Source organism: Pelodiscus sinensis, chromosome 1 (genome assembly GCF_049634645.1).
Source record: "Pelodiscus sinensis isolate JC-2024 chromosome 1, ASM4963464v1, whole genome shotgun sequence".
NCBI lineage: Eukaryota > Metazoa > Chordata > Testudines > Trionychidae > Pelodiscus > Pelodiscus sinensis.
The window spans coordinates 30480184-30501431 of NC_134711.1; the positions used below are offsets into that span (position 1 = coordinate 30480184).

A 21248-nucleotide genomic window follows, 5' to 3' on the forward strand; every position below is an offset into this window, starting at 1 on the left:
GTATTTTGTTCTTTAGGCTCTGTCTGCCAAACATGTTCCTAGTCTGTAAGACCCAAACAATATTTGTTTTCACTCCCAATGACTTGCATATCCTTCCAATTTTCCTGCCATTCTCCCTTCCCCCCCAAAATTGAGATATGTCAGGCTAGCATCCTACCATTGCTTCTCAGATGGATACCAACTATTCTACTTTCTAGAGTTGTGGTACGAGATGCATATCTGATGCAAGAACATGAAATGACTTATTCAGCTGATAGCACAGGGGATAGCTGCCTAAGGGATAGCTGTGCTGGATGGAGAAATAATTTAAGAAATAAATTGCTTCAGCTCATATATTTTTACGAATCTCAGACTTTGTAGGGATTATGCACATACTGTAAACTCACTCGTTTTGTGTGGACTTTATTCCATCACATGTAAATGTAATAAAGTTCTAAATTCAACTTTTACTTTACATCCAAATGTTACTGCATTTTGTATGGTTAAGGGATCAGAGAGGTTACACTAAGATTCATCTCATTACAAAGGGGGGGATCTTGAAATAACTCCGTTCCTTATAATGCTTCAGGATTTTTTTTTGTACCAGTTTTGCTCCATTTCCTGCATTTAGGCTGAGCAAGCATTGAATTATCAGCACTTTTAAACAGCTTTGTAATGTAGGTACAAAGATCACCCCCTGACCTGCTCATTCAAAATTCCAGTGCTTAATACATTCGTTATGTGATTAGAGCTTTGTCATGCGAGCTTGTTTTGTGTCCAATTTTTAGACCTTTAATTTTTTGCTTGGAATGAGCATTTATCATGACCTTGAAAAGGCAACATCAGTTTTAAAACAAGGATGAAAATAATATTTCTAAAAAGTGTAAGACTAGAATAGTGTAAGAATTGTGAAAGGTTCACACTTATGCCCTGGAGACTCAGCTCTCACTCAGAAGAAAAGTGTGGGAGTCTGACAATTATTACTAAGGCAACCTCCAGGACAAAGCCATATATAGCCTTCTAAAAGTTTTCAGGTACTAGATACGCACAGATGTGAATAGTAAATACTAGTTAGTCTGATTTTTCATATTTTGGAGTTGAGTTGATGCAGTGCCAGAATGTTCAGACAGAATGAAGAGTACATAGATTTCCTGAAGCTGGGTAAGCATTCCTGATCTCCTGTAGGGGTCAATTGCAGAAGAACTCTGTATGTGTGAAGTATAGGGCTGTAAGGCCTGCATTCTTTCCCCTTTCCCATTTACTCCTCCCCCCCCCCATTCCCTACTGATAAGCCAGAAGCAAGCCTCTAGGAACATATGCCATTGTAGCAAGGATGAATTGTAGATAAGGGAGGGAACATAACAATCTTGTTTACCTAAATGTCAAACAAAGTCAAAGGACAAGCAGTACAGCTGAGCCATACTATAACAAGCAATGAGTAACCCCTGGAAATTTCCAAACTGCCACAAACAAGGTAGAGACACAGTATTTAAAGCTGTACCAGAGCACAGCAATTTGGTTCTCACAGATGGGCTTTGGGTACAGGTGCCTTGGAAGCTGAGACAGTCTCCCACTTCATCCGCGGCTGAAATGGGTTCCCCGGCTATCAGAAGGGATGTAAGAAATGCCGCTTTTCCTATCATGTTGTTCTTTTAGTTAAGGGGCACAGCTGATAGCTGTCAGGAAATAAACTGCTTGTGTTTGACAGACACCTGTGTAGCATGTCTTTGTACTTTGAGAACCCAGTGCCGGACCTCAGACTTACTCTTGCCAGCAACACCTACTGCTGATTCTCCCAGGATCTATGGGGTTTGGAAGGAGAACAGCTATCTAAATGGTCTTGTGGAGGGGGACTAATATCCATGTGTAGACCAATCCATGGAAAACTCAGAAAAGGGGGAATATTGTGTTCCATCCATCCCCTATACTGTCTACCATGGTTATGGCTGCAAAATGGAGTGATCTGGGTCATAGACTAGTGCAGAGGGCTGAAAAAGTATAACCATGAACAAGAAGTAAAGTTGATGAGAGGCCAAGGCATAACATGTCAAATGGAGGAAGGATACACAGAGGCTGAAATTAGTGCTAGCTGTCAACTTCACTCTGGTAGGATGTATGTGGAAAAAAAAAGTAGGAGGTACTTCAGAGCATTGGAGGGCTCCAGAAGCAAAATACATTATGGAAAAAAATATTTAAGGTTTGATATTTGCAGACTGAGATATGTAATGCCCTGTGGCCAAGGTGGATGTGAGGTAAGTCAGTAGTCAAGTTTGTGTAGTATTCAAGTTTGTGGGGGGCAGTTTGGTTGCCAGCATGTCAATCCCTATCGGACACTGTCCAGGGCAATTCAGGAAGCTCCAATACAAGGTGCTGAGTCAGAAGATTGGGGAGATGAGGTCAGATAGAGTGACAAGTTGGGGTTAGGGAGGTAAAAAAGGTAGAGTCAGTCAAGATGGTCTGGGGAATACTGCAGACAGCTCTTTCTGTTGGGGGCTTTTGTATACTCAGGTACACAGTGAGAGTGCTGTCTATGTATCCAAGCAGGATTCTGGGGTGTGGCTGCTGTGGTCTCTGTCATTAAGGCTATCAGTCAAGGATGCCAGTTAAATGTATTGCTGTGGCTCATCAGCTAAAGCTACTGGTTGTGGGCCTGAGTTCAATACTGGAGTCCTGACATAGTGTCTGAAGATCACTGACTCTCTTAAGAGATTTTTTTCTTTGATGTCTGGAAAAAGGAATAAGAGCAGTATCTCCATTTTTATGTGGCTCATACCGTCTTAAATCTTTGTGTACTGCATGTGCTATCTAAAAATACAGAGAATAAGTATAGCTCAACTAAAAAATAATGAAGGGAACAGGAACATAATTATCAAGTATATATTTGTGGATCTACATACCAATGAAGGAGAGGACTAATTCCATCAAATATTCCATGCTGATCTCAGCAGTTGCTCATTTCCTCAAGTGCAATTTTACACTTGTATCATACTTTCCTGTATCACTTCCTGCTTTGTATCAGTCTTCATAAGATCACCAAAAAGTGAAAATAGATGGCACATCCTAATAGGATTTCTTCATCTCCTTGTCCATGCAGGCTTGTTCTATATAATATATCTTCGAGTTACTTAGTCTTGTTTCAAGTGAATGAAGAGAACAGGCTTCATCTACTTCCTCAGGGATACCAGATAATGTGGGAGATATCTCATCTCTATGTTATGAAGGAATAAATAGATGAAATTTGTTCTATCCTGCCATGAAGAAATTACCCATACTCTATAAAATTTACTCCCTACTTGGGGCTTTATTGATAACTTAAATAACAATAATAGAATATAAACCAAACTCATGTATTACTTGAGATTACAAGGATTATGAAAAAAGTTAACTGATGTTGCAATGATCTTGCATTTTCATATTGGAAGTATGATAATTGTACAAGAGTAGACACTGGCCTTGCATCATCCCTGATATACAGGATAACAGGTTTTCCCAATTGTTGCATTTTTTCACCATGCATACAATATTTCTATTTAATGTTTAAATGATCCTTGCACTGAATTCTAGGCTTAAACCCTTGCAGAGATAGGAACTCCATCCCACTATTAGACATAATGGTTGAGAAACAGTTTTTTGAGTCACTTTTATCTTCCCTTATGTTTTTCATTAAGTCCTGTGATTCTGTACACCATATGCTCAAAAAAACAGAGCCAAGCGTCTGTGCAGAATAAAACTCACCTTCAATGCAAATTAAAAATGTGACATCAAAGTTCAGCTCTGAAAGATTCATAAATGTAGAGGGAGTAGCAATTAACAATGTGACTGACATGGTTGGAATGCATCACTCTCAAACAAATGGAAAATATGTTTTCCATAGTTTTGTCCAATTGACTTCTTTTTATGGGTTTTCCCTCAAGGTGGTTCCTGTCTTCTTCAAACACTAAAGTTGAACTTCACAGAAAAAAAATATGTTTTGCTGTATTAGTGTTTTGTGTATTAGGATGTGTGTAGAAATGGTACATTAGCTCTAGGCCAGGGAGCAAGATAAGGCATGTGGTGGCCCATCTGGCCCACCAAGCCATTTGATCTGGCCTGTGGCCTGCCCTACTGCCCCCACACTCCTCAGGCCAGTCGAGACCAGGGGGTGGGGATAGCATGCAAAGTCTCATCCCCTGCCAGGGTAGAGCGGCACCAGAGGGAATTGCCAGCTGTTCCAAACAGCTGGGGATTCCTTGTGGTTGCTGTATGCGCCAAGCAGGGTGCAGCAGGGGTGAGAGATCTCACATGCTCCTCCCCGCCCCATGGAGGAGCACGCAACGTCTCCCCCCTCACGAGGGTCATGTGGTGCCTAGAAGGAACCACCCCTTCTGCTCAAGGCCCTGCCCCTTACACATAAGACCCCACCCCTTCTGAGGTTGCTTTATGACCTCTATCAAAATTGGTGAAGTGGCCCCCCCTACAAAACTTATTACCCTCTACTACTCTAGGGCAAATATGTGAAAATGTCATCCTGAGCCAAACTAAAAAAATTCCATTAAAATCAGAACAAAATCTCAGTTGTTGCATGTGAATATGCTGAAGGCCACAAATAATAGCATCATGCAGTTCCAGTGAAGGATTTCTCAAAAAGCAATTACTTACAATAAAAAATAGAAACAAAAGCACAATAAACTAGTACTTGCAATTGAAGATAGTTTGAACAGCTTCTCACTTATTCTAATCATTTTCAAATAACTATATGGAATAGTAAAAAAATGTTTTTAGAAAGATTTACCCTAAGCAGGAAAAACTTGCTGTTTATACATCTCCACTTCAGACCTGGCTAGTTTAATGTATCAAAAAATTCAAAGAAGAGCTCTGTGGTCAGCAGCTCTAAAATGTATGGGTGTGTTCTTTTTGCCATTTTTTTCTGGGAGTGAAAGGAGGGGCCTGATGCTGACCTTGAACCAAGGATGAAGTTACTTCAAGTGTGAGATGAGAATCAGGGCCAGTGTCTTTTATTCCTCGATTGGCACAGGTTTTTTTTTTACTGCTAAAACATTCAGGTGTGTTTTTTGTTTGTTTGTTTTTTACTGTGGAATATGTTACAATCTGTTTAAATTTATTGTTAATACTGATACTGGCTTTTTTACTTGTGTGCACTTCAGAAATTTCAGATTATATGAACATGTGAAGATCTAACTTCATTTGCCAGGCTGTACAAAGTCAAATCCATGTGCTGTCTCTAGCTAAGCTAACAATAATAAGACATGTAATATAGTTTCTATAAAGGATCTCCATAGAGTTCCACATTCATAAGACTTTATGGTATAACTCTGCAAAATAATGGTCAAGTTGCTGGTTTCTTTTTATTGCAAACCTGCCTTTCTTATGTGGTGATTTGATATGGACTGCATTAGTTTTGACGTTTTTACAAGATTTATGTCAATTATCCCCTCTCTATTCTCTGTTTAGAGCACACATCTGGAGTATTGCAGAAGTTGGTACATGGAGCTGTGTCATAGCGCTTTCCCTCAGTAAATGTTCACTTGTGAACATTTGGAATCTCCTAGTATTTGAAAGAAAACAGTAGTTACCATTGAAAAGCATTGCCCATAGCTGCTGTGCCTTAGGGTACGTGTACATTGCAACACTATTTCGAAATAACTCATGCTATTCCAAAATAACTCCACATCTGTACAGCAGGCAGTTATTTTGAAATAGTGTCAAGATACTGTCAAGCTGGAAGACTTCTTATTCCAACTCCTGTAACCCACATTGTATGAAGAGTAAGGGAAGTCAGAGGAAGAGTGCTCTATTTCAAAATAAGTGCTTTGTAGACGCTCCCTATTTCAAAATAAGCTATTTTGAAATAAGATACATAATTGATGTAGCTCAATTTGCGTAGCTTATTTTGAGTTAAGCCCTGCAGTGTAGTTGCACCCTAAAATACCACAATCTCTATGGGCTTAGAAAAGGACATACTTGTATCTCATATTCCACTGCTGGTTGATGTTTTGATTGAAAATATTTACATAAAACCGTCATAGGATTGCTCACTTACTTTGGGTGAAGGTCAGACCAACACAAGGCCTTTGAACAGAGGGTTAGTTTCACCTGCTGAACAAAAAATCTGGAAAATATCAGGAGCTTCTGCAAATCTGAAATCCCCTTTTTACCTATATAAACTTTTTGACTCTGGAGACAGTATTTAAGATGGCAATCCTCATGTGGTCCCCCTCTTGTCATCCATTTACAGACAAACAGAGGCTAGGGACACAATTCCTACCCATCCAAGCTAACTAGTGGATTTTAGCTACATTTATAATACAGGCATTCAGAAAATATTTATGGGCCAGATTGCGCCTGGCTTTTATGTTGATATACAGGGAGGAGAATAACCTGGTATTATCTTGGCATTTGCATGGCCTGTGGAAGAGACAGGCTGTCTTTGCACTCAGGGGAACACTGGACCTGCTGCTTCCTGTTGCCAGGAGGCCGTCATACAATGTTAAGAAGATGCCATTCTCAGTACATGACCACATTGTTGAACCTACCAATTTATGAACAATGCTGCAAATTCTTGTGTTTCAGTAGATGGAGCTATTCATATTGACAGTCTCTATATATGGCTCTCTCTCTTTCTTTTTATATAGCACTGCTGCAACACCGAAGATTGGGAGAGGTCGGAGTGGGAAGGAAGCAGGGCCACAGAGCAGACCCAACACTTAAGCTGTGGTAAGGAACAACCATGCGCTTCCCCTATGTGTGGGGAGATCAGGGAGGACTTCAGGTTTTCAAGAGTAAGATGTGTTAATGTTGCCAACTCTCCAGGGTGTGTCCTGGAGTCTCCAGGAATTAAACATTATCATGTGATGAAATCTCCAGGAATACATCCAGCCCAAACTGGCAGCCCTAGGATGTCTCCCAGTACTCCACTTGAGGCAGCGCAACTCCAACCCTGCTCTGTGCTCTGAGCTGTGCCTATATAGCACAACTGAGCTGGAAATTATTGAATCCTACTTTTGAATCCTGGACAGCCCAGCCACATTGAGTACACAGTAATGCAAACTTTAATGTGATACTTGCAGAATGCTTTCATTCTGAACAACTGCAAGATTCTGGCATGGTGTCTGTGTTCAGAATTTGACAAGGAAAGACACTTTTTCAGATATTGATTACAATAATTCACTGTTGAGAACCTGGTACTGATGAACATCAATTCTATTGAAAGGCCTAATCCTCCAGGCCTGAGTTATATGAGAATTTTTCAGAGCAAGGAACTAAAAAATGGGCTCTTAGATTGTCAACATTTCAGGGCAGGGACTTTCATCTTCTTTGTGCTTTTACAAGCATACATTCATCAGTGAATTCATGTAATTTCTATATATTTCATTCTGAACCTTTTTTCATTCCTACGATCAGCTGTTTATTCATTCCAGGATTGTAGATGGGTCACATCAGCTTCTTTTAAGAAGCTGAAGTGCATGCACTGATGTCTGAATTAGCTGTCAGATCTAGATAAGAAGGTAATCCAGAGGAACATGACAGCAATTGATTTTAGATGCCTCTTTTTAATATACTATCCATGATACCTTACATCTACAGGTTCTCATTTTAAACCTTGAAGTTTAATCTCAGAGAGAGCTTTATTCAAGGCTCATTTTTTAAACTGAACAAGGTACTCTATTTTCCCTGAAGTTTAATGTGATAGTTGCTTTTTCCCCATATATTCCTGCTTCTCCACTGCATTTCAATGCTATATGTTGAGAAGCTTAATCCACAATAACTATCGGTGCTATTCTCCCTACCCCCATATAACCTGTAGTTGTAGGGTTTTTTTTAGTTTTCTCTAATATTTTATTCAGTGTTATTGTGGACAGAACTCACTGCTGAGCAATAGTGACAGTGCTGAGGTCTTAGTTTCTGTCTTGAACTACTGCCTATTCTCCAGTGCCTGTTGTGCTCGTTCAGCTATGTCTGTCAATGATGTGAATGAGGTAAGTGATGCAAAGTGCACTAATACATAAAAGCTTTGATGCTCAGTGCTTTTCCAGCATCTCACACTGTAATCATGTTATTACTTGGAATTATATTTTAATAATTATATTTTCACATTGTCAAAATGTGAAATGTAACTTGAGGGGAAAGATGGGATTTAATTTTTCCTTATTAGTTGCCTTCAATTACACTGTATTGAAGTGCTTCTATCAATATTTTGTAGGCTTTGCTCCAGGAGTACATTTAGAATATTCTTGTGAGCACAAATAAAAATGAGCAATGGTAATTAAAATCCTCTTCTGGCCATGACATCTTTTATATATTTTCTCCAAGTTGATGCTTTAAATTCCTGTTAAGTTAAGAATGATTCAAAAAAAGCCTGTTTTCAATATGCTTTCAATTTTCACCTGTAATTGAGTCATCAATATTAGCAACCAGCTACAAAACCAATTTGGCTTATTGGGTTACTCATCTTCGCTCCTTATTTAATTATTGATTAATACTGCCACTGACAGTAAAAGGTTCTCTTCAAAGTGCAATTACTAGCTTGTAGCCATGTGTTACAATTGTCTTCAACATCATCTAAGCCACAAATGTCGCTTATAATTAAAATGATAGGTTTGAGTGGGAGACTGACTTTGCAGAGAAGTAGGTGAAGCCTAATACATTAATATGTACGTAAAGGATCATTTGTATTGCAGACATTGTGATATTCTTTATTACTCCTAAAATGAACTCACCAGTTAAACTAATTACTTTGTTGCTTTTGCCATCTTCTGACCCTTTTTCATCATCTTCTCCATCCCTTGGGAAATATTGTTTCCTTTTCTAGAGCCCAGTGTTGCTAGAGTTTTAAGATCCCAGAATGGCTGTTTGACTTTTTTTCTTTGCAGTTTCTGCTATCATATTATATAGTTGTTTACATAAAATGATGAAATTATGCAGTTCAAGGGACAGGAACATCTTATAATCAGATATCTTGTAGAGTGCAGAACTTTGGAAAGATAGATACTGGCTTTCAGTCTGGATAGAGGTCACATTCTTATATATAAAGAGGTACCAGCCACAAGCCAAACACTGTGAGCTGATAATAGACTGGTGTACTCCATGGTTTACTATTGAGAAAGCTCTGTTGTTTCCTGGAAAACTATCCTTTTGAGGGTTGGAAATTACTGCTTCCCTCACAGAAGGAGGAAAGTACTATATTGTAGGGAATGGAGTGACAGTTCTTGTTCCTCTCTACTATTTACATGGTCCTTTGAAATATAAGATCTTTTGCATCACAACCTACTTGGTCTTGTCAGTGATGACACCCATTTTGCCCTCTATCTGGGTCTCCTCTGGTTGATTACAGTCTTCCATGCTGCTTTTCAAAACAGAACACCCCCTCAAGCTGATCTATCATGCCACTGTCTTTTTATTCATATCCCACCTCATGACCTGTGTCTCCTACAAGAAAATAATCAATGAAAAATCACTGATAAGTGAGCATTTGGAGATAATTTACTTATACAAACCCTTTCCCTTATCCCAAAGAAACATCCTATTATGCTTCGCTTGGTATGGTTTTTTTTTCAAATTATGAATCTTCAGGGATTATCTTCCTTCCTTCTGTACAAGACTTAGCACATTGTGCATGCTACTGCAATAATAATAATACTGCTGTTCAATTAGTAAGCAGTAACACTCCTGTGTAGGTCTCTTCAGTTTAATAGGAATGTTTTACCATTAAGAGAGAACAGTGGCATTCAGCAGAGGAATTAATGGCTTCTGGTGACTTTACGGGGCCTTGGTGTGAACTTGTGGGACCTGGAGAAAGGTATTTAAATTAGGCACTTTTAACTTTTTGTATTACCTCTTTTTTTATACATTCCTTTTCCTTCATCCACACCCTTTTTGTTTCTCCTTTTATACAGTCCCTCTTTCTCTGTCATGTATGCACACACACATTCACTTTCTCTTTTTTGGAATCTCTTTTTCTAGCTTAAGTTCAGGGGTATTCTACTGAGGTAGTTTTACCAGACCTGTTTTACAATCATCTGCAAGTTGCTTGGTTTAGTTAGGTTTCACTGGATACTGCAGACTTCTCATTGAGGTGGCTATATCATTTCAGAATTTTCACTTTCCATTTTCCCATAGTGAAATCTAAACAGCTATCCAGATCATCCAGTTGTCATTCAATGTCTTTGGTTTTACATTCTGCTGAGGTTAATATATTCAGCACGATATCATTGCACCACCTGTGGAACTCCTTGCTAGAGGATGTTGTGAAGGACAGGACTTTAACAGGGTTCAAAAAGAACTGGATAAATTCATGGAGCTCAGTGGTTATTGGCTAGGATGGGCAGGAACGGCGTCCATAGCCTCTGTTTGTCAGAAGATAGGAATGCATGACAGGGGGTGGGTCACTTGATGATTACCTGTTCTGTTCATTCCCTCTGGGACACCTGGCATTGGCTATTGTTAGAAGACAGGGCTAGATGGACCTTTAGTTTGACCCAGTATGGCCATTTTTATCTTTACAAATAATTTCCAACATTACTTTCACTAAGTGGTGAGGACAAAAATATGAGATGCATTTAGACCCATAAAACTACCAGAGCTCCAAAGTGGGAGTAATGTATTTTAAAACCTTTTCTCTCTATTTTGTGATTTAATTAGACATGCTTCCTCTGCATGTAGGAATTTTGCTATATCAAATCAAACCAGTTCTGTACCTACCAATGGCCAGTAGTAGAAGCTTCAGAGGAAAGTACAAATTGCCCAAGAGGAATGATCGTGGAATACCATATTTAAAGGGAAGTTTCTTCCTAACTTCTGTCAGGGAAAGATTTATTTCTCTCCTGAAACATGAAGGTTAAATATCACTTTCTAACAGTGGATAATATTTTTGTTCATAGACCAAATGTGTTTCTGAATCTCATTCAGTTCTTGGTTTCTAATGTCTTGTGGCAATGAATTCCAGAAGTTAATTAAACATTGCCTATTTTTTTTAAAGTTACTTTAAATTAATTGGTTGTACAAATATAAGCATTCAGCTTGTCTTCTCTCTTCCATTCAGAACATCAGATCACTCTTTCTATTCTTATTTGTCTTTTTACCAAATAAGATAGAGATAATCTTTCTAACCTCTTGTCATTCAGGCAATGTCTAAACTACCAGAAGATTGACACTACTGCGGTCGATCCTCCAGGGTTCGATTTAGCAGGTCTAGTGAAGACCCGCTAATTTGAACTGAGAAGGCTCCCCCATTGGCACCGATAGTCCTATTCCTCATGAAGAGTAAGGGAAGCCAACAGGAGCATTTGCTCCTGTATACTTCTTGCTGAAAATGCAATTTAAGATAAATTGACTCCAGATATGTAATAAACATAGCTGGAGTTGCAGATCATAGAACATTAGAACTGGAAGGGACCTTGACAGGTCATCAAATCCAGTACCCTGCCCTAACAACAGAATCAACCAATGTCTAGACCATCCCTGATAAATGTCTATCAAACCTGCTCTTAAATATCTCCAGGGATGGAGATTCCACACCCTCCCTAGGCAATTTATTCCAGTGTTTAACCACCCTGACAGTTAGGAAGTTTTTCCTAATGTCCAACCTAAACCTCCCTTGCTGCAGTTTAAGCCCATTGCTTCTTGTCCTATCCTCAGAGGCCAAGGAGAACAATTTTTCTCCCTTCTCCTTGTGATATCATTTCAGGTACTTGAAAACTGCTATCATGTCCCTCTCAGTCTTCTCCTTTCCAAACTAAACAAGCCCAATTCTTTCAGTCTTCCTTTACAAGTCAAACTTCCCCATTAATGTAGACATGCATCAATAAGAAAGCTGAACTTTTTTGTTGTGACTGATTCTACTAGACTGGGAGTTTTCTTATGGATTTAATGCTGAGACCAATATAAAGTATCAAAACTGTGGGGAGAAAATGAAGGTTGCCCATTGTTTTATTTTCCTACTTTCATAATTGCTGTTGACTTTCTTTGAACAATTTCCATTAGGAACCCACATGCAGTTTTGCAGACAGATAACTGGAGCTCATAAAGGGCATATCTACACTAGGGCTACGTCTACACTGGCCCCATAAAACAGAATAGTCATGCAAAGCAGGTAAGTCAGAATAGGGAAATCCGCGGGGGATTTAAATATCCCCCGCGGATTTAAATAAACATGTCCGCCGCTTTTTTTCCGGCTTGGGGAAAAGCCGGAAAAAAGCATCTAGACTGGCGCGATTCTCTGGAATAAAGCCCTTTTCCGGAGGATCTCTTATTCCGGAGGACCACGCCAGTCTAGACGCCTTTTTCCGGCTTTTCCCCAAGCCGGAAAAAAAGCGGTGGACATGTTTATTTAAATCCGCGGGGGATATTTAAATCCCCCGCGGATTTCCCTATTCTGACTTACCTGCTTTGCATGACTATTCCATTTTATGGGGCCAGTGTAGACGTAGCCTAGGAGTTTATTTCAAAATAACAATATTGGAAATAATAACTCCCGAAATAACAAGATCAAAATAGCATGTCCCCACTACGGGGGAGCCTTGAAATAAGTCCAAGGCAGGCTCCATTAACATGGACATGCTACCTCGACTTAGCATACTGGAGAGTAGCTAGTTCAAATTACACTGAGGAGTAGTTTTTTCAAAATAGCAGCAGCTGAGTGTCCACACTAAGGCTGTTTCAAAATAACTATTTTGAAATAAGTGTTATTCCCCAAAGAAAGCAGGAGTACAGATTTCAAAATAACCAGCCCTTTACTTTGAAATAACAGGCTTGGTAGTGTGGACGCTACACTTATTATTTTGAAATAACTTGCTACTGTAGAGCAGGACAGGGGGAGCTGGTGGAAAAGGTAGCTAGATTGGATATTTATGAGGGTGACGCAGTAGGCTATGGGAAGAGTCTTATTTTATAGCAGCACTCACCCAATACACAAAGCATTGTGTAATTGAATTTCAGCTCAGTCAGAATTCCCAGCATGTATGCAGACCAAGAAGGGAACTGTTCAGTCTCTCAATCTCCTAAGAAGCACGTCCTTTTCTACTTACAATGTCTAAGGAATTAAGTGCATTTTAACAGCGTGACTTCATCTGTATAATGCACTGTTATGGTATGGTCTTTAGAACAAATGAGAAGATTCATCTTAGGCAATCTTCAGGGTTCTTTACTGGCACGTTCACTTTTTTTTGTTTTTCAAACTGGAAACTGCCTTTGATATGAATGGGTTTATTTTTTTCTCATGAAACATTGAACTACCCTGAGAGACCATGGAGATTACAGTGGGTGAGAAGTGGGATATGAGTCAACAGAGTAACCTTGTAGCCAAGAAGGCTAACAGCATATTGGGGTGCATTAGTCAGAGCATTGCCAGCAGGTCTATGGAAGTGATTATTTCCCCATATTCAGCACTGGTGAGGCCACATCTGGAGTATTGTGTCCAGTTCTGGGCCCCCTGTTACAGAAAGGATGTGGACACATTAGAAAGAGTGCAGCGGAGGGCAACAAAAATGATTAGGGACCTGGAGCACTTGACTTATGAGGAGAAGCTGAGGGTTTTAGGCATATTTAGTCTATAGAACAGAAGACTGAGGCGGGATTAGATAGCATTCTACAACTACCTGAAAGGGGGTTCCAAAGAGGATGGAGAGAGACTGTTCTCAGTGGTGACAGATGACAGAATGAGGAGCAATGGTTTCAAGTTGCAGTGGGGGAAGGCTAGTTTGGATATTAGGAAAAACTGTTTCAGTAGGAGGGTGGTAAAGCAGTGGAATGGGTTACCTAGGGAGGTAGTGGAATCTCTATTCCTAGAAGTTTTAAGTCCCGGCTTGACAAAGCCCTGACTGGGATGATTTAGTTGGGATTGGTCCTAGCAGGGGGCTGGACTCAATGACCTCCTGAGGTCTCTTTCAACCCTATGATTCTATGATGTTATGTCAAAAGTGTTAACCTTAACTATACTATTTAAAATATTATATATTTTTTTTAAATCCAGAGTCCACCAACATGTAAGTGATTTGACTGAAAATATACATTTACCATAAGCCATTATTTTAAAGACCTGTGTGTAAAGGTACTGCAGTATACCCTCCCAAACTTGCTGAAATGAAGTATTTAATAGGATCATCTACCTGTTGAATACTCAATCATAAATACTTTCCATTGCTCTTGCTGACAAGACTAATTGGAGAGAGATGACTAATCTATACTTGGGGCACTGTTTCAGATCACAAGATTGGGAATTGAATACTCTCTAGAAAGAGAAAAGACTTCCATTCTATGATGCATGAAATGAATCATCCAACTATTTAAAATGGTGAAAAATAATGGAGCATAACTGGAGAACTTTTAAAGTAGAATTTCTGCTCTGTTGCACAGCAGCTGGTACAACTGGAAAAGTCTGGCAAACAAAAGATGCCATTGCTTTTTACAGCAGTAGGGTAACAAGCAATTGATATATGTATCTCCCAAGGGATCAGAAAAGCCAGTGCAGCCACTCTGGTACATGTAAGTGGGGATGTAATCATTAGAACTAGTAACTCTGAAAAAACACCAAAGACACAAAAGGGAAGGTAATTTCACATGGAACTACCTGCAAAGTGATGGCTAGTGAATGGTGACACAACTCTGGGTTAATGGAACAGTCATAACCTTTTCTTGGGTGCAAAATAGAGTAACAACAAATGACTCAGAGGCTGAATTGAAGCCCCAAGTTGCTTTTATTTAAATTGTTGACACTGAAGTTATACAATAGGTGAGAAACAAAAGGACTTTCATCAGCTACTGTAAATTGTTGCAATTCTGCTAAAGATAGTCTAGAAGAGCTGGCTCTGGAAAGAGGGGTATATAGATTAAAGAGCAAATATAAGCCAGAAGTACAATTGTAGTATTCAGACAAATGCGTGCAGTGCCGCTGTATCTGTGCACACAAATGGGTGTGAGCAGCTGGAAAGTGGTCAATTGGATGCCTTCTATTTCCATGTTCAGTTACTGATTTGCACAAACAAGCCTGCATGATCTGCACATGTACATTTTGTGCCCATATTTGTACATATTGTCCCATTGGTGAAAATTTGGCTCATGTGATCACAAAAATGTAAAAACAAAACCAAACATGTAAGGAAAATACCCCACATCCATATTTTACTTTTCTAATGTTAGACACAACAAATTCTTTAAGTGATCAGATATGGAAATCATAAGCAAGCTGGGATATAGCTTCATAGGCAAAAGCAAAGAAAACAACTCTCAGGGGGTAGCTATGTTTGCATGTATCTGCAAAAACAATGAGGATTTCTGTAGCACCTTAAAAACTAACTGGTTTTTTTGGGCATAAACTTTGCTGGGTAAAAACCATTTTGACAGATGATAGTGGTTTTTTACCCACCAACGCTTATGCCCAAATAAATCTGTTAGGGTACATCTACACAGCAGTGTTATTTTGGAATAACTGATGTTATTCTGAAATAACAGAGTATATCTACACTATAAGACATTATTTTGTAATAATGGCAAGCTTGAGGACATCTTACTCCGACTCTGACTCAAGGTAACCCTAATTTCATGAGGAGTAAGGGAAGTCAAAGGAAGAGTATTCTTCATTTGACTTCCAGCTGTGGAGGCAGCGCCAAAGCCGAATTAAGCTATTTCGACTTCAGCTATGCAATTGATGTAGCTGAAGTTTCATAGCTTAATTCAACTTTAGCCTTGCTGTGTAGACATACTTTTAGTCTTTAAGGTGCCACAGGAATTGTCATTGTTTTTTACGAGGAAAACAGTTTACAAAGTCCTTTTTTTGAGATCTATATGTAATTACAGCTTGGTTTAACTAGATCACAGTATTTTCATTTTGAGTCAATTTAATATCCTTTCTAAAATATCCATGTTTTACTAAGGAACATGTTTTGTTACTGTGCTTCACAAGACATGGCTTTTGGTTAAAACAGAGATCTGTTGCCACTGGCTTTTTAACTCAATAGCTGAATATTTGTTCTTCTGACCTATTCTGTAGCTCTTGTTAAGTTTAGTTGAGTCTTGGGTACCTGACAGATTGCTGACAGAGTAATAACTGTTTTTAAAAAGTTTATGTACATTTGATTATCTCAGTCTAATCCCTGTCATCTATATTTGTATGAATGTGATTTATTTAATTATTAACATTTGTGCCTACAAGCTTTCTTTTAAGATTTTTTCCAAATCTCTTAAAAGCATGTTAGCAGTTTAACAAATTGTGCTCTGCAAGGAAAATCTTCAGGGAAGGATTAGGTCTGCTTTTCACAGTTTCTCACAAAGAACAAGTGCATTAAATCACAAAAGACAATTTTGTTTGAACTTTACATTTTACATTCTTTAAAAAGCATCTCCTTTCTGCTCCTGCATGCTGCTTTCTGTGATAGCAAGATTCAATTTTGCTACAATTCAGAACATGTAATATCTGTGGCAATAATACTCAAATTATCATGTTTAATATAAACCTTCATAGAGTGTAACTGTTTTCAGAAGCTCAACACTATAAATCCTAAGTGACAGTGACCTTAAATGGGGTAGAAGATGGGATTTCTGTCATTCTCTGAGGGGTGTTATAGCATTAATCTTAGTCGTCTTTGAAGCACATTCTTTTGTTTTGATGTGCTTAATATTAAACCTTTGTTGGCAAGGATTCATATGCATGTATTGTTATTTGATGTCTGCTAACATAACGAATATATACACCATCATTCTGTAAATAGTTTAAAAGGCTGTAGCCAAGTTGTGTTATTGTTATATATATATCAGAGAGTTTGTATGTCTGTCTGTCTGGCCATGAGTCCATCCGTGAGTCTGTCTGTTCAAGAATTCCTCCTAAAGGTTAAGAGCTATAGACACCAAATATGGTATGCAGCTTTCTCTTACCCTAACGTAAAGAATGGTCAGGATTTGGTTGTTCCAGGAAAACAGGAAGTACCTGGAATAGGATTGTTTCTCATAACACAGAAAGGGAGGATACTGAGAACAGGGCAGTTATGCTCTGGAATGGCCATTTGGGGCAATGAGTGTTGGGACATACTACAGAATGGCCACAGGGACCACAGAATGCACCAGGAAGAGAGTGGCCAGCTGGGGCCAAAGTTCTCAGTATTGCCAGGCACCGGCCATGAGTAAGTGCCCCTGGTTTCCCCAGAACCCTTACCTCCAGTCCTCCTGCCAGCAGCCCTCCCAGGAGCATTGCCAGGGCTGGCCAGCACAGCCCTGGTCCTTTCCTCTGAAGGAGCTGTGGGACAGAGGGGATTGGCAGTGTGCCCCCACCTCACAGAGGAGCCACAATTTGAGGCGGGGCAGCAGAGGAGCTGTGGGCCAGGATTGGGCACCACAGCCCCTGTTCTGGCCATGAGCTGCTGGTCAGGGCCAAACCCCATGGCCTCTGGGTTTACTTAGAAGGAGCTGCCATCTGGGCAGTATGGCCCCAGGCTCCCCAGGGAACTGCCATCACCAGCGTAACATCATCTTCGCTACCCCTAGTAGCTCTGGTGAGTCCCCCAGCCTTCTCAGCCCCCAGCCCTGACTCTTGCACTTCCCTCCCTCTGCCCTGAGGTGTCCTCCCTCCCCTGAAGGATCCAAGCAACACCAGGTAAATTCTCTAGTGACTATAAAATTTTCAAAAATGATTTTTTCTGAGAACAATTTGCTTGACTCTACTTGTGTGTTTAATTCTTTATTTTTGCCTTCATAATCAAGTAAGAAGAGTGTCTGGATGCATGAGGTAATTTTTTTTACTGAACCAGTTTCTGTTGGGGAGAGAGAAAAGCTTCACGCCTACAACAACACTGACTGTTAAGTTATCACTCTGAAATCTGAATCTGCCTCTGAGAAGAATAGTTTGAAAAGGATGATTATCCTGTTCTTCTAAGTGAGATGTTAGTTACATGCCAGTTGATTATACTTTAATCATCAACATTGCCAACCGTCTCACTGCCCACAAAAAGATGTAAGGGAAGAGAAGGATTTTCATATGTCAATCTACATGATCTATGCAAGGTGGTATTTTATTCTGCTGCCACAGTTGAGAGGCTTTGGAAAGTGTCATAACTTTTTCCCACTCCAGTCAGGATGAAATGAAGCACAAGATGCCTAATAGAATGCAGAAAGGCATCTAGTCTCCACTATATGGCAACCAAACCCAAGGAGCTTGGTAGGGCTAGTGAGTGCCACCAAGGCAAGCTGTGCCCAAAGACTCCCAGCAGAGCTCAGAGTAGGTATATGATTCTATTTTGAGCTTTAGAACCACGTACTGGGAATGGAATCACGTTTTAGTGTCTCAGACAACCCAGGTTATTTATGGCTGGGCCTTGATTTGTGGATGGAACTCCACAATATTTTTTTTAATTTTTCATTTTATCTCTGAATTTCACACATTGTGTCATACCTTCCCACACTGACTTGTCTTTAACTCTCTGCTTTCTGGAAATAAATGGCTATGGATACTGAAAACTCTTTGTTTTGTTCTTTACTTCTTGTTTACTTCTTATCTTACTGTTTTCCTAAGTCTCTCAAAGTTTACAACATTTCCTCAGGGCTTAGTTTCTTGGTAAAATGTAAAACTGAGCCTATTCATTAGTTCACATGGGGGAAGAAGGATAAGTCGCTACAATTAGTCTCCTCTGCCTCCCCCCCTTTAATAAAAAAGAGAACTGAATAGGTGGCCAGTGTTAATTTATTTTAGGCTTCAAAAGCAGAGAATATACCTTGCCCTTAAACTATGTCAGGAAATGAAAACAGTTGGTTCTTGGGTTAACACAATCAAAGTCAAATCAATCCTTTCCTTTTTGAGGTTTTTTCCCTAACCAAGTCATGGACAGCTTTATTTTAACATCTCTGATGACATCAGTTTCCTTTCTCCACAAAGAAATGCCTATGGGCAATAACATTCTGAGATATAAAAGAGCAAAAAAAATTGTTTTTTAAGTATGCCAGCGTAATATACAAGGCAACTGACAGTGTGTGAAATGGTGGTTGTAAAAATCCAATACTCTCCATATCACCAGATATACAGCCTGAGAAAAAGAGAAACATTACAGACTTGATACACTGACTCATGATTTCATTTTCTGTGCTTTCTAGGAAATTTTGCCATCACATTCCTGGCTGCAGTACAGCCCATGTCCCTATACATCTCATTGAGCATTCTTCTAGTAGACTTTTACAGAGATTTAAGGAGCTGTGCACAGAAGTATATCAAACAATCTTATCCATGCTGAGGGTCACCGTGTTTTTCATTATAACATATGTTGAACTAGTGGTCAGTTTACATTTGAGATAATCTTGCAGCCATGCAGCCGAATTGCACAATACACTTTTTGAAAAGATAACATCACATTCACCATATTGCAGAAATAGTAGAATGGGCTCTCCCTGATAACCAAGTTTCTCAATATTTACTGTTACAAAACATGAGATATCAATTTCCCAAATAAAAAAGGAACTGTTATGGAAGAATACAGAGTGGAATCAAGGCTGGAAGAAATAATAATGTTAGATCTCTGGCATTTTTTTTAAAGAATCATAAAAATGTAGAGCTGTAAGGAACCTCAAGAGATAATTTACTCTATCCCTCCCCTTACTGTGGCAGGATTAAATATATCTAGAACATCCCTAAAGACAATGGGATGAGTTAATATCTTTTATTGGACCTGTTGGCATGAGAGACACTCTTTCAAAGCTTACAGTGATCCCCTTTTCAGGATATCTGTGACAGATGTGTATATTAAAGAGAGGGTGAGGGATTTACAACATCAAACAATGATGCCAGAATGCACTTGCTACCACATAAAGGTGGCTATAGAAACAGAAGGATTGAGATTTTCAAAGGCAGCAAGGGGTGTTTAGCCACACATCTCCCATTCATTTTAGTAGCAGATGTGTAGCTAAGCTCCTGCACTGCTTTGAAAAATCTTCACCAAGATCATATAAGCTTATGCTTATGAGATATGAAAGTTCTGCCTGATTACTGCAATTATGTAGGTAAATTCACGGTAGCATGTACAGCAATAGCCACTGGCAATTTGAGTAAAAATGAAGAAAGGATCCTACTAAATAATTCACCAGACAACTAGGAGGAAAAAGTTGTGCCCCATCATTGGAATCAGTTTCTCTGATCTGTGAACTTGCCTGCAGGCCAGTTCGCCATATCATAGGTGAATGAAGCCCAATCCATGAAAACACTTAAGCCATTGGTTTCATGGTTTACATGTTTAGTTGCAATTCTGTCTACTCTCCAGGCTCACTGAGTGTCAGGCCTTGTGCCTTTACCTCTCCTGGACAAAATCATACCATTCTACTGCTCTGAGGCCAGGCACTGGCTACAGAGTCCTGGCTACCCACTCTGCTAACCACAGCAGGTCTTTGCGTTCAGCACATGAGGTTCTTTCTTTAGGTGTATGAGACCAGAGGGGAATCTAGTGACCAGACAGTCTTCTTAAACCAAAGTATTGCCTCATCTGAAGAGCAGGAATAAAACAGCATAAAAGAAAAAGGATTTTAAAATAGTCCATATGATTGTCTGTGTTACCAACAGTCTCATCATTCTGTGATGGTGACCCAGGCAGCCCTAGCTTTTTCTCACAGCCCTGCAATATCTGTGTGTTTCTCAATCTAAACTTCTTACGATAACTTCCTCATCTCTGTCTTTTTAAATGGTTTCTTGTCCATTTTTGGCCCCCAGCACTAACTAACCATAATTTGTAACTTGGCTGGAGCCTGGAGGTTCCATCTTCACAGTTAAGACATTGTTAACCACTTTGAAGAGTTTTCCACCAGGTGGCTCATCTGGAGTTATTTTGCATCCTGCTTCTTTTTTCACATACCATCCTATTATGCTAAGCCAATTCATTAATACAGTAAAACACATCCAAATAGCCACCTAATATACAATATTTATTAATTATACCACACATTCCAACATCCATCACAGAGCTTAATTTTAAGTATGTAAGTGCTTTATTGATAGGGGGCCCAAACAGCACATTTTGGAGCTTTGCATACTGCATATGTTTTGTGCTTTCTCATGAAGATTTATTGCTAGTTAATCTAAAATAAAAGACTGAATGTAGTTAGTTGCCCTGTGTATATGGTATACATAACCAAAATAATACTATTTTTCAGAAAGGGGACCACATTTATAGACTTAGAAGTGCCAAAAGTAATAAACCCCTTAACATTTCAGATATAGCCCCATATTTTAAGAACCCAAATCCCATTTGAAAATGACATTTAGGTTCCTAAATCTGCTAGTCACAATGCTGAGCTCAGCATGGCCTAAGTAC

General features: G+C 39.4%; 1 long non-coding RNA gene across 3 annotated transcripts in view; it reads left to right on the top strand.

The window, feature by feature from the left end:
• The first annotated feature begins 1450 nt into the window (after positions 1-1450).
• Positions 1451-21248, top strand: part of LOC142829182 (uncharacterized) — an 80703-nt gene continuing 60905 nt past the window's right edge. For all 3 annotated transcript variants that reach the window (XR_012903578.1, XR_012903579.1, XR_012903577.1), the window contains exons 1-2: positions 1451-1596; positions 6612-6693. This is a non-coding gene — a long non-coding RNA (uncharacterized LOC142829182). The remainder of the gene's footprint in view (positions 1597-6611; positions 6694-21248) is intronic.